Source organism: Acomys russatus, chromosome 6, assembly GCF_903995435.1.
Source record: "Acomys russatus chromosome 6, mAcoRus1.1, whole genome shotgun sequence".
Lineage (NCBI taxonomy): Eukaryota > Metazoa > Chordata > Mammalia > Rodentia > Muridae > Acomys > Acomys russatus.
Genome location: NC_067142.1, coordinates 88,724,621 through 88,738,306, shown reverse-complemented (window position 1 = coordinate 88,738,306; position 13,686 = coordinate 88,724,621). Strand labels below are relative to the sequence as shown.

Here is a 13,686-nt window from a genome sequence, read left to right as displayed (position 1 = left end):
ATTAGTGTGGCCATCAAACACGTGACCTGTCCAAGCCCTATACACTTTCATGATCCTCTGTACCATTAGTGTGGCCGTCCTGAGGCAACAGAGCTTGACATCTTCTCTGTCAATCACATTTTTATTCACTCATCCACCACCAAAAAAGTAGGGGAGAGGACTAAACTAGATGAAGTAAATCAAATTTGAAGCTTTAAAATATTACTTTATTATGTTTTAAGTACCTGTAATTCCTTTATTTGAGTCCCAAATCTTGTATTTGTATGACATCTAATAACATTTGATTTCTCTATTGGTTATATGGTTTTAAACTACGTGGATAAAAAGATGTCAGTAGGGAATACGAATCAATGGTGCAGAAATAACTTCCAAAGGAAGGAAAACAAATAACTTTTCATTGCCCTTTTTGTTGTTGTTTGTAATATCACTCCATGAAAATTCATGATGGACCCCTAAAAATACTAATATACGTTACAGACTTGTAGACACCAGCTAATGGGTATTTTAAAGCTGAACAATAATCTAGTCATTGTCCTCACAAACTAAAGGCCCAACAGCAACTTGAAAATATAAAAGCAATTTGTTCTGTAATTCTTCTTGCTCCTATGTAACACCACAGTGGTCTAACATAAAATTAATATCTAAAAATATTTGGAAGATAATTTGTCTTCAAACAGGCAATGTAGTCACAGTACAGAGTAGTAAACTTTAGAAAAAGTTTCCAAGGATGGTGTGGGAGGTAGTTAATTGCCTATTAATTGCCACTGAGCTAAAATATATATTGTATTGGTAGTCCTTTAGGATATAATTTGCCCTTTAAATGACAGGTCAATATAACATATAATGGTTAAATTAAAAGTACGTTTCCCCCATGCTTGACATACACAAGGCACTGGGTCAACACACACACACACGTAATTTAATTTTCAGAATGCTTGGCTTCTGAACACTGAAGTCCATATATGGATGTCGGGGGATTTCTGTTGTTTGTTTCAGGGAATAGCTCCCTCTGGAACCCTGGCCAGCCTCAAGCTTGTGACGATCCGATCCTCCTGACTTGCCCCCTAGTGGCCATGTACCTGAATCTCAAGGAGTGAGCCCACTCCTTTAACATTTTGAGCAACACTTCTCTGTAGGTCGGTCCATGAACCACCTGGACATTTCCTGATCCCTTAGTCTGGCTTAGGTCCAAGACCTACTTTTCAATGCACTCCTAGGGTGCTGTATGGCCCACCATATAAAATTCTTCATTGTCCCATGTTGTTGAAAATTTAAAAAAACACTGTCAAGCTTACTGCCTTTTTCTCTTCTGATATTTAAGGTTATTAAGTCTTTTTCTTTATTCCTTTTTTCCTTTCTTCTCTTCTCTCTCTCTCTCTCTATCTCTCTATCTCTCTCTCCTTTCCTTCTTTCTTTTTTCTGAGACAGGGTCTCACTATGTAGCTCTGTCTATCTTCAAACTTGCTTTGTAGACCAGGCTGGCCTCAAAACTCACAGAAACCCACCAGCCTCTGTCTTCCAAATGCTGGGATTAAAGGCCTGCACCACTACACTCAGCCATTATATATTTTTTAAAGGATTGTTTTTTTAACGTGTAGAAGTGTTTTGTCTACATGTATGTAAACATATGTGCATGCTGCCCAAGGAGACCAGAGTAGGGCACCAGGTCCCCCTGGATCTAGACTTACAACCAATTGTAAGCTACCATGTGGCTTTAGGAACTGGGCTTACAAGAACAAGCACTTTTTACCAGTCAGCCATCTTTCCAGCCCCTCAAAACCTCATCTCTGTGTAACTTACTCAAGAGTGGGTTAACAGTGGTCTTTAGTTTATTTAAATATTTTGTGCTATTTTAAGTCTTTAATGTCCATACTACTTCCCCACAATGTAGCTTTCATTTTCCATACACAGTTATAAATCAGTCGGATCTGCAGCAGGTACCACTTGGTGCCCTTCATTCACTTCAACTCAGATCTCTTCGGTAGGTCTCCACAACGCTCCCTGTTAGATGTCAGTCCCAAGCTCAGTTTTTTGCCTGGGTTTCTGACCCACCAGCTATAAATTAAGGTCCCCACACTTCTTACTTATTTAGTAGAGTGACTCACAGAACTCAAACTGGTTTGAACTGCAGAGGGAAAGATGTATGTCAGGGAAGGTGCAGGGAGGCTCCATGCCTTCAGGGGACTAACCCCAGAAACCTCCTTTTGTCCACCTGTCTTGAGTCTCCAATCCCAATCCATTCTGCCTTTTTTTCTTTTTTAATAATCATGATTAATTAGATCATCTAGGCTTCAGCCCTTCTTCTTGAGAGGCTGGGCAGTAGGGCTAAGTTTTAACCCTCAAGAACTGTCTAGGTCATTTTTAAAGCTTCCGAGAGGTTCCACTTATGAGTTAGTTCATTAGTGCACACACACACACACACACACACACACACACACACACACACACAAAACCATCATTTTGAAGAGTCTAAGGATATTAAGAGTTGTTGGCTACAGAAATACAGAATGTATTTTTCAATATCACATTGCTGCCATAACTTTCTATACAAGACTATAAAATGTATGGCTACTTTTCTGTTGTTAGGGGATAACTGGTAGAAGGCAAAGATGTTGTCAAGTTGTCAAGTTGCTGTTAACGTATGGTTTTAAAAACTGGCTTTGGTGTAAACAGATGTTTGTGAGGACTTGGGAGCGTAATGACCTTTCTCCAGCCCTCATCGCAAAGTACAAACATTGTACAGGTAATACCTTTCAGGGCATTAGCATCATTCAAGTTGTGAAAAATAGCCAAAAGGTTAAAAGTATTCTATAGTTTTGGTTCTTGATGCTCAGGTATAAGAAAAGGACATAATGTGGACTGGGGTGGTAGCTTATCAGTAAACTATTTGCCACACAAGCTTGAAGACCTGAGTTTAATCCCCAAGACCTACATAAAAAGCCAGGTGTGCTAGCACAAGGTTGTAATCCCAGCACTGGGGATACAGAGATAGACAGGTTCCAGGGGCTTGCTTTCAGTCCGCCTGCTCTACCACATACACAAAAGAGTAAGTTTGGATCATCAACATGGGTCTCAAATAAGCCCAGACCACACACTTCTGTTTTCCTCTCCAGTTTCCTTTCTTCGCTAATTAGCTCCTCTTGGAAGCAACACACTGCTCAACTTTCATCTTACAAGTCTGGGTGCCTCTGGCTTGTTTGTTTGTTTGTGTTTTTGAGACAGGGTTTCCCTGTGTAGCCCTGGCTGTCCTGGACTCGCTTTGTAGACCAGGCTGGCTTCAAGCCCACAGAGACCCACCTGCCTCTGCCTTCTCATGTGCTGGGATTACAGGTGTGCACCATTGCGCCCGGCTGTCTGTGTGCTTCTGAACAGCTGCTTTATGTTTAAATATTTTAATTTGTGGACGTTTTTTCATATATGCATGATTTTCTTTTCTCCAGTTAAGATTTGCTTTAGTTACATCCCTGGAGAGGTAAAAGTTATTCTATAAATGAGCATTATTTGTATAATTCTTGTGTTTTATTATCCATAATAGTAATTTTTATTGTTTTTCCATTAATGAGCTTTACTACTTGGTTTAACTTAAATTAACATTGACTGATTTAATTATTTTGTCATCTGTAAATTGTTTAGGCTTAAATGAGACAGCTTAAAAACTGTTGAGCTGAGGAGTACCAACACACGGTGCAGAAAAGTCAAGAATCCAATTAAGTTCAGCATTTTTTTCTACTTGACTCAAACTTCTGAGTATTCAGCAGACTGTTCTACAATATCATGTAATTGTTCAGAAAGGATATAACAAAATTACAACTAACCCAAAGAGTTAGAGGCCATGTTGTTAGTTACATAAGGATCATCCTGTATTTGCCTTTAATCCCAGCACTCAACAGGCAGAGACAGGCAGATCTAAGTTCAAGGCCAGCCTGATCTACATAGTGAGTTCCAGCCAAAGCTACATGAGACCCTCCCTAAAGAGAGAGAGGAGAGGGAGGGAGGGAGGGAAGGAGGGAGGGAGGGAGGGAAGGAAGGAAGAAAAACTGTCTGGAAAAGAAAAAAAAATGTATACCATAGAAAGAAAAGACACTCAATGCAAAGTTAAAATGTATCAAAAATACCTGATTTGTCCTAAAGTTGATTCTCAACATTATAAGAGACTTAATATATACTGTTCTCTTCTAATGCCAAAAAAATTACATAAGCCTTATCTTTTTTTCTTACAAAATGTTGTTCTTTGAGTTTTTATAGTATTTTTTTTTTTTTGAACAGATGATTCAGAGGTAAACACTGAACAGCACTGTCAAATGTGTTTACCTGCTGGGTAGTATGTAATTTCAGAGTTAAAGTTATGTACTGGAGTTAGAATCCCAAAACCTCAGTTGACAAGCCTGGAACTCACCTACTCTTCCTTCTGGAGTGACTTCACTCAGCCCCTCCCCCTCCCTCTGTCCTGCACACACCAACTGAGGAGAGCTACAGAGAAGGAGAGATGAGAGGCTGAGTTTTATCTTTAATGCAAAATGTTGCTCTCAAAAGCAGAGGATGGGCATTAGATACAAGTCACGTGAGCTCAAATATATTGGCAGGAAAAATAAAAGAAGCAGCTTAGATCCCTGTTGTCTTCACCCAATTATTTATGTTGTCTTATATTCTTTTTCCGAGTTTAACACAATGTGCATGGCCAGGACTCTGCTGCGATGTTGTCATCAGCAGTTATTACCCAGTGCCCTCCCAACAGTCCAATTGCGTCTACTGATGAAACAGCTACAAACCTAAACACGAAGGTGGTTTTGATTCTGAAGGGAAGCAGCCATCAGAAGCAGTTCATTTCAAGTGAAAGCAGGGGAAGAAAATCGTCCTTTATAGAAACAAAAGAATAGTTTACATGTTACAAATGTACTTAACTCCAATTTAAAACTAATCCCGTAAAAGCATTTACCTGATTCTCTGAATCAAAATATATTTGGTATATTATAAAAAAAAACAATATAGCCTCAGCTTTTGAAAAATTATAGTTGTTTCTGGTTCCATCCATTAGTCTATCTTTGGATAAAATGAATTAAGTGTTCTTTTAAGTGCCAGTTATGGTGGTGCACACCTCAATATACAGGAGGCTGAGGCAGAAGAACCCTGAGACGGAACTGAGCCAGAGTCACCTAGTAAGGGTGTCTAAAAACAAAAGAAAAAAAGTGTTGCTTCATTTGTGCTACAATATATATCTACATGGCAAGGAGCCAGGGCAGGTCCTATGAGAGTGTTCCTTAGTCTACAGAATCTTGGGGGGAAAGCCACAGGACCCATGGGAAGGATGGTTTCTTGAACAAAGCTGGTATCTCTGATCACAGAGAAAAGACAAAACATGCCAACTAGGAGAGGCTGCTAGTCTGTCCAGTTGTAGCTACTTTCTAGTGTCCTGGGACTAAAAAGTCCCAGACTAAAGCTAACTAAGAAAGAAGTGTTTGGAACTGAGCTTTGGAATGTGTAAACATTGAGAGATAATTCAGTGATTGCTAAAGTTAATTTTAAAAATTAGTTAGAAATTCAGTTTTAATCTTTCTCACTAAAATAGCTTTTTAAAAATAAAAAGCAGGGGCTGGAAACATGGCTCAGTGGTTAAGAGCACTGCCTGTTTTTCCAAAGGACCCAGGTTCAATTCCTAGCACCCACATGGCAGCTCACAACTTTTCGTCAAGATCTGACACCCTCATACCAATGCACATAAGTTAAAATTTTAAAAAATATTACAAAATAAAATACAACTCCAAACTTACTGCTTTTAAGAGAGTTGTATGTGTCTGGGGACCAGGGTGTGTGCGTGTGAACACAGGTGCTGTGAAAGCCAGAGGACTTGGAGCCGCTGGAGCTGGGGTACAGGTGGTTAGGACTCAGACCTGGTATGCAGGCTAGGGCCTCTGCAAGACCACTGCTTTTCACTTTCCTGAATGGTAGATTTCTTTTTAATTTTGAATTAAGAAAAAAGATTTCAGTACATTCCACTATATAAAACTGGCTATAAAAAAAAATAGTGTTCTTAAGAGAATTCAGTGGTAAGGTAAACTATGAAACCACCACTGCAGCCTTAAGAAATTGCTCTGTTATGGGCTTAGTGACAGGATCTTAATGACAGCTACCAACAGGTCATCTTTGCTGGCTTTTGCACTGGCTGCATCCCTGAAGAACGCACGCACACTGGTAAATAACTGGCTGCTCTGTTTTGGGTTAAACCGTTGCAGGGCCTACAGGGCACCTATCTCTACCCAAAAGCGAATGGCTACAGTGTGGACTGTTAGAATCACTATTTCTGTCAGACAGCATCAGGTGCAAAGCTCTGAGACTAAAGAAGCCTGTGTGCCTCCCTAGCCTTTCCCATTGGTCCTAACTCAAAACAAAGGAAACGTTTACTAAGTACTGTGTATATGCCAGATTTACTTCCTCTTTTAGGGGGGAATACAAGGATAGAAGAGGTTTTTTTTTTTTTACTTAGATATGAACATTTGAAATCTTTTCCAGTTTACAGACTCGATAAAACAAATTTTTGTTTTTAAGTTTAATTGTCTTCTCTGGGGCAGTGATAGAGTGCTGTGTGAAGAACTGGGTTCCACTCCCGTCACCACAGGAAAACGCCTGTTTTCAAAGTAGATCTCTGGAGTTTAATCTCTGCATGGTTATGTGATGCTGCTCTTATGTCTGTCTTGTAGAAAAACAGAGTTCAAAGCTCAGTATACCATTCTCCAGAAAAAGTCAAGCTCAGCCTCACCAGCAAAGAAAACTGCATCGTTGCCACGAGCCAAGAGAAGCAATGTATCTTTTGCCTCTACCGTGTAAGTCACCATTTCCACTGTTATGCACGCAACTGTTGGGTCACAGTGCTCACGGTGGCTTGAATGTAGCTGCCTGCCAGTGACACATCTTTAAAATGTGTATGAATTTTGTATAAAAATATATCTAGTTTCCTTTAACTTTCACATATTTAAAATCAAGTCAGTACCATATCCTAACCCACTTGAAGTTGGGAAATGTTTAATTTCATACCAATGTGTAACTCAGAGAAATATGATTTATAATAAAATTACATTTCAATCTATCATGTCAGTTAAGGTAGATAAATGCAGGTTTATTAGATGCTACTCCCAGGTGGGTTGGCTGGTCCTAAGCAAACGGGGGCGGCGGGTGTGTGCGTGGCAGGACAAGGAAATCAGTAACCTAGGCTAAGGCAAGAGGGTTTTATAGATCTGATGTGGGTAATGCCGTATCAGCTAGGAGCTGGGCTTGTGCCCATAGATGGTCAAAAGCTGAGCCCTTGGGCAGGCAGTCTTGGGTAGGTGAGGGGTGATGATGTGTTAGCCTGGGGTTGGGAGAAGGAGAAGAGACTGGGTCTCCCAGCTTGTGCAGGACAGAGCAGGGCTTCCAACCAAACAGGTGCAACAGCTACAGCCCAGTGCTAGGAGAAGGTGAGTCTCAAGTCAGTCTGGCTATGTAGCAAAGTGCTGTCTTACAAATATTACATTTTATTTGTCAATTTTGAGATATTAATTCTTAAGATTTTTCTTTTCAACAGTTATAAAATGTATTTTTATATGGTTCATTATAAGAAGCCTTCACATACATACACACCCAATAAAACTAGAACACTGAAAATTGGGACTATAAAAAAAAATCTAGACAGCTCTATGAATATTAATAGCAAAACTATGTAAATGTTAGTAAAATTATTTTTCCTAACAACCTTAGTGATTTAAATAAATTACAAATTTGATGTCTGGCATTTGTTCTTTTTTGAACATCAATAAACTTGCCAAAGAAACACTACCACCATTTCATAGCTTCTGCAGAGTGAACACTGTAGCCCTTTTCCTAAGCAACATTCCAGATGTTGAGTCACGCACTCTGAAGTTCTGGCTAATTCGCGACTTTCTTTATTAAACAAACCACCTCAGCTAAGTTGTTTGAAAGGAATAGATTCACCAAATAACTTGAAGAATGCAGAAACAGACACTGCACATTACCTTTGCCAGGGGAAGCCTTTTTCAAAAGTCTTCTCCGGAAGGAGCTCCTGACGTCCGTTGTCCTGAAGGAGCTCGGAGGCAGGTCGCACTCAGGGAGAACCGGCTTGGCCACCACCAGGCCCCAAACCGGCCAGGCTCTGAGGAATTAGTGCTGAGAGACCAAACTGCCACTCCTGACTTCCGGCCCTTTCCAAGGCGTGCTCTTAACTTTTCAATTAGTAGCACAGAAGGGCCAAGGAGACATCATCTTGAGAAGACTGTGAATAGAAACAGAAACTGGGTGAAGGTGAATCCTGTTTTGAATATAAACACCTGCAGTCACTCTGAGTGACACCCCCCCCCCCAAGTAGATCCTTTGGGAAGATAATGTTTGAACAGAAAAAAAAATCACCCAGAAACTCTGGGTTAAGAAAAATCAAAGTCCCTACTCATTTCCATATATTTTAAAACAATGTAGTAATTGTACCCTAGCCTGGTGTATACTTAAAGTCACAACATTTCAAACCAGGGAAGAGCTGGGGGATAGGAGGACTGTAGGGGACAGGAGCTCCACAGGAGAACAACAGAGCCAACAAACCTGGGCCCAGGGGGGCTGCAGAGACTGATGCACCAACCAAGGACCACACGTGGCAAAGACCTAGACCCTCTGCCCAGGTGGAGTCGATAGGCAGCTCAGTCTCCTTGTGGGCCCCATAATATGGGGAGCAGGGGCTGCCTCTGACACGGACCCTGTTACCCACTCATTGATCGCTTCCCCCTGGCGGGGCGGCCATGCCAGGCCACAGAGGAAGAGGATGCAGGCAGTGCTGAGACTTGAGAGGCTGGGGTTAGATGGTAGGGGAGGAGAGCCTCCCTTTTCCTGAGGAAAGGGGAAAGTGGGAGGAGATGAGGGAGGGGGCTACAGTTGAGATGTAAAGTGAATAAATTAAAAATAAACAAACTTAATAAAAAACCCTTAAAACTAAAAAAAACAAAAAAAACTGACAAAAAGACAGCAAAGAAAATTATTTACTAATTGCATAAAAACAAGAAACAGCTATACTGTTTCTAAACTTAATTTAAAATGTTTTCATTCAAATATTTTATTTTTTAAAATAAATTCACCTTTATAGCAAGCTCTGCTTCAAATTAAACCTTCAAATTAGTATATGTGAAAGTGGTTTTTTTTTTCTTTAAGACAGTCTAAATGACCAAGAAAGGCATTTTGAACTTGAAATGTTCTTTTACCTACAGAAATGTATCTGCAGCAAAGTGAGAAGGCTATGTGTGGAAGTCATCACTGCTCCATCTGTGAAGACTGGCCTTTCAAGTCTGTCAAAAGTAAAGTTATATTTGCAGGAGGTTCATTCGTGGTAATGTACGTGTATATGTTTCAAGTGTAAAACCAAATCTGTGCTTCTAACTGCAATGTCTGTCTAACTACCATCTCCTCACATCTCAGCTCCTCCAGCTCCCCAGGAGTGCTCAACACCCGACCCTGAGTGCCTGTGCCCTGAGCAGCGACACGGTACCTGCAGGGAGGAGGCCACATTTCCAAGTACAACACCAGACCGTACCCTTACGCCTCACACTTTCACTGCACATAATGGCTGTGCACACTCTCAAGCTACTGTCACCGGATGCTTACTGCCCTCTCCAGATCCACGCCCTGCCTGTCCTGGGCAGCTGTACCCACTCAGGGTCTTGATCTTTTATTGCCTTAAGTAAGAGTCTATATGCATGTGTCTAGATGGGGAAGTAACTTTCATATCTCTTTAGTGCATTCATAGGGTTCAAGAAAACGAAGTCTGGCAATTAAAGTAACAACGTAACCTGTGTAATGGACAGGATATGGGTTTCTTTATGTGAAAATAATTCTTCCTGCCTTTGCAGATATGAAGTAAGCCAGACTAAGTAAAGCCAGGCCAGTGTTTTTCACTTGAGGCTGTCTGCTAGCCTCCCCCAGGGAGCTTTGCTGACACCTGAGTACCACCCCAATAGGCCTGAGCACAGGAGGTTTTAATTTCTCTGGTGATTCTAATTTGCAGCTGAAGCCGAGAACCTGCATTAGCAACTTTCAGGCCTGACAATCAACTCTCCATATAAACTTAGAAAGAGGGTAAAAGCCTAAAGAAAATCATAGCTTAACTCTATTAAAAAACAAAATATCAAAAACTTGAATTTCCTGTTGTTCATGGGTTGGGGATGTAGCTCAGCAGAATGCTTGCCCAGCATGTACAAGACTCTGAATTTGCCAGGCAGCGGTGGTGGTGCATACCTTTAATCCCAGCACTTGGGAGGCAGAGGCAGGTGGATCTCTGTGAGTTCAAGGCCAGCCTGGACTACAGAGTGAGCTGCAGGACAGACAAGGCTACACAGGAAAAAAGACCCTGAATTCAATCCTTAGCAGTGTGTGTGTGTGTGTATGATTAACATAGCCTTGCTTGCTTAGAAGCCTTACTGCCTTACTGTCTGTCAGAATAAACAGTGATAAACTGTACCTTAAAATATGATAGTAGTATTTATGAATACTATCAACACAGAATGAAAATTACATTGACCTAAAACATTTTAGACAATTAACCTGAGACTCTAACATATTTTTTTAAATTGGCATAAAATATGCAGGGAAACTTCTATAGTAACGAACAATAAGTTGTCCAAATTATGTTAGAAAGACCTAGGGGGTGAAAGGAATTTGAATTTTCATTATTTTATGGTGTTCTAAAGCTTGTGATAACAGGACTGGATTTTAGCAATTTGCCTACTTAAGAGAAGACTTTACTAGCCTACTAACTTCTAGAAGTGACTCAGAATTGAGTGAACTCGATGCACAACTATTGCTCACTGGTTCTCTATGTTCATCCAGGTTAGGCGGCTGAGCTGTTAACCGTTGGGACTATAGCTCTGCTGCCCTCTTGTGGACTGATTTGGGTATTTGACAGTCCTCTACCCATTCACTGTGAGGTTATCATGGCTTGGACTTCAGAGCCATTAATTTTATTTTAGCTCTCTTCTGCTTTTGTGAAAGTAACAATTTCTTTGTTCCTCATTTCTTGAATATAGGTATAATATAACACGGGGGGCGGGGGACACAGACAATGTTGAAAAACTACCTACTTTGATTCTTGACATGACTGCACAAAACTCAGTAAAACCTGAGTACAGGTAGCAAGACTGATGTGACGCACAGCGCTGAAGACTATTGTACACTGCAATGCTAAACCCTGTGCTGGACCAGGAGAGACAGAAGCTCTGGTATTTGGGGCTTGTGGCTTCACTGGGAATTCAGGGACTACCTAATGCTTAGGTGAATACAACAAGTATGGTCTTGGAAAAAATAAGTCATTTGGCTACCTACCTCCACCTGCAATGGCTCATCAAATAATAGTAAATCTGTATTTGAGGTGAGCTTCAGCCGTGAAGAGTTCCTTCTGTAGGCTCTCACAGCATTGTGCTTCTCTCAACATCGTGGTCTTGTTAGAAGGTGGACACTGATCACAGGAGCCAAGGGTGACCCTGGTGGCCCCTGAGGCTTGAGAAGAGGACTAGACAAAGAACACAGCCTGTTTATAGACAAAGGCAAGAAAAATACATGTTCCTTCATTTTCCTGAAGGGTCTGTGTCTGATGGTGCCTTGATTTCAGTCCAGTAAAAATGATGTCAGGTTTCTGCCATTCAGAAATGTTAGGAATGTTAAGTGTGGGCCGGGCATGGTGATGCACACCTTTAATCCGAACACTCAGGGAGGCAGAGGCAGGTGGATCGCTGTGAGTTCAAGGCCAGCCTGGTCTACAAAGTGAGTCCAGGACAGCCAAGGCTACCCAGAGAATCCCTATCTCAAAAACAAACAAACAAACAAAAATGTTGTGTGTGTTAAGATGTCACATTTGTGCTAGTTTGTTACAGCACTGACAGGAAATTTATGCACCAAAACTGGCAGCATAGAACAATAACCACTATAGTAGGCCTTTTCAGAAACATGGCAGTGGCTCTCAACCCTGGCTCTACACTAGATGCATCTGAACCTCATTCTGAGACCACCTAAACTGGTACTTGCTTGCAGGGATGGGACCCGAGGATCACTCTTTCGATGACCAAAGCTACAGCAATGTGCTACTGGGTTAGACTGTGCCCGAGATAAAACATATTAGAACTTTCTAGGGCTGCCCTAAAAAGTATGTCCATACGTGTGCAAGCTATTCCTGAGACTATATGCCAGCTTTCAAACTAAAGGCCTAGATCAACTTCTTAAAAGATGCTAGGGTCTAGACTTAATTCATCTGACCTACTAAACTGGCTGCAGATCTTTCTTCCCCCAGGTAGCAAAAATACACTGTATTCACTTCTAGAAAGTCTGGTAAGGCCTAAGTTAATGTTTTAACAAAAGACTTTCTACCTGGGTTGACAGCATGGTTTTATAAGCCTGACTCAGGAGGGTGCTGGGAAAAAAATATCAATTATAAAAAACTACTCAGACTGACAATTATATGTACAGGGCTATAAACATCCAGATTAAAAAATAACTGAGCAGTATTTGTTCAGGTTTGATTTTGCTTCTGAGAACTTTAGGATATGGAACAGTTTAAGCATTCAGTAATGATGATATAGATTTTTTTATGAAAAAACCTTAGATCACTGTTTTTGTGCTTTGATACTAAATTCTACCTCCTAGCACTTAACTCATTTAGGAACTAGTCATGAGCTGGGAGTGTATTAATTATGTTTTAAATACAAATTAATTGGGAGCTTTGGACAGGGTAGCTATATTTTTTGTGGTTTTTTTTAAAAGATTAATTTGTAGTTAATACCACAAAACCAATCTATCATACTTAGAGGAGCTGAAGTCTCCTACTTTAGTAGAGCAAATTAATAGTTTCAGCTGAGGGACTTGGCCATTCCCACCACCGCATCCTGGGACTTAGAACATGGGTTCTTCAATCAAAAGCTTGAAATAGCTCTGCAGCTGCAGGATGTATCATGTCACTGGGCAGTCTTTCCAGAAAACGCTCCAGTAGCCTCCCACTTCTAGCAAAATGGGCAAGGCAGCCATCTGGGGTAAGGCTGCTGGGATGTACGCTCAGAAAAAGCTTCCTGGGCATCAGTTATTGAAACCCACTGTCTTGAAATGGTGGTACTGCCAAGAGTTCATAGTTAGCAATGTAGCTCCTATGGAAGGGGCCACGTGCTTTCTTCCTGAAGGTTCTCCAAGCATGAATCCGGGCCCTCAAAACTGTCAGACCTGGAAAATCTCTGAGCAGTTTTATGAAACCATCTTACCGCCTATTCAAGGGTTGAAACAAACTATCAGCTGAAAGTGGAAACTCCATCTGCTACAAACGCAAGTGAAATAAGCCTGCCCCCCTTTAAGGGCCACATGACAGTATGGTTAAGTAAGTTCCCTGCAGCAACACTGACAGGAGGGTCAGAGTCCCCAGTTCCCTTGGAACCAAGAACTGTCCTCCCATTTAGCAACAGCCCTCAGCCTAGAGTTCCAAACTTCTTTCTCTGCTAATCTTTCATCGTTAGAATTTCGTTCTTGTCTTAATGACCTTCATTTTTAATGTCTGTCTGCAGCAACCTACTTCCAATTCCTTATGACTGGCACAGCAAATTAACTTTCTAGGGCCCAGTTCTCATTTGCCATAGAATAATGAATGAAAAATAATAGATACAAACACAGACATGATAAATTGAATATAGC

General features: G+C 41.0%; 1 long non-coding RNA gene across 1 annotated transcript; it reads left to right on the top strand.

The window, feature by feature from the left end:
• Positions 1-9,197: 9,197 nt before the first annotated feature.
• LOC127191051 (uncharacterized) lies at positions 9,198-9,784 on the top strand. The gene is made up of 2 exons (XR_007830817.1): positions 9,198-9,360; positions 9,445-9,784. It is a non-coding gene; the product is annotated as an uncharacterized LOC127191051 (long non-coding RNA).
• The last annotated feature ends 3,902 nt before the right edge of the window (positions 9,785-13,686 follow it).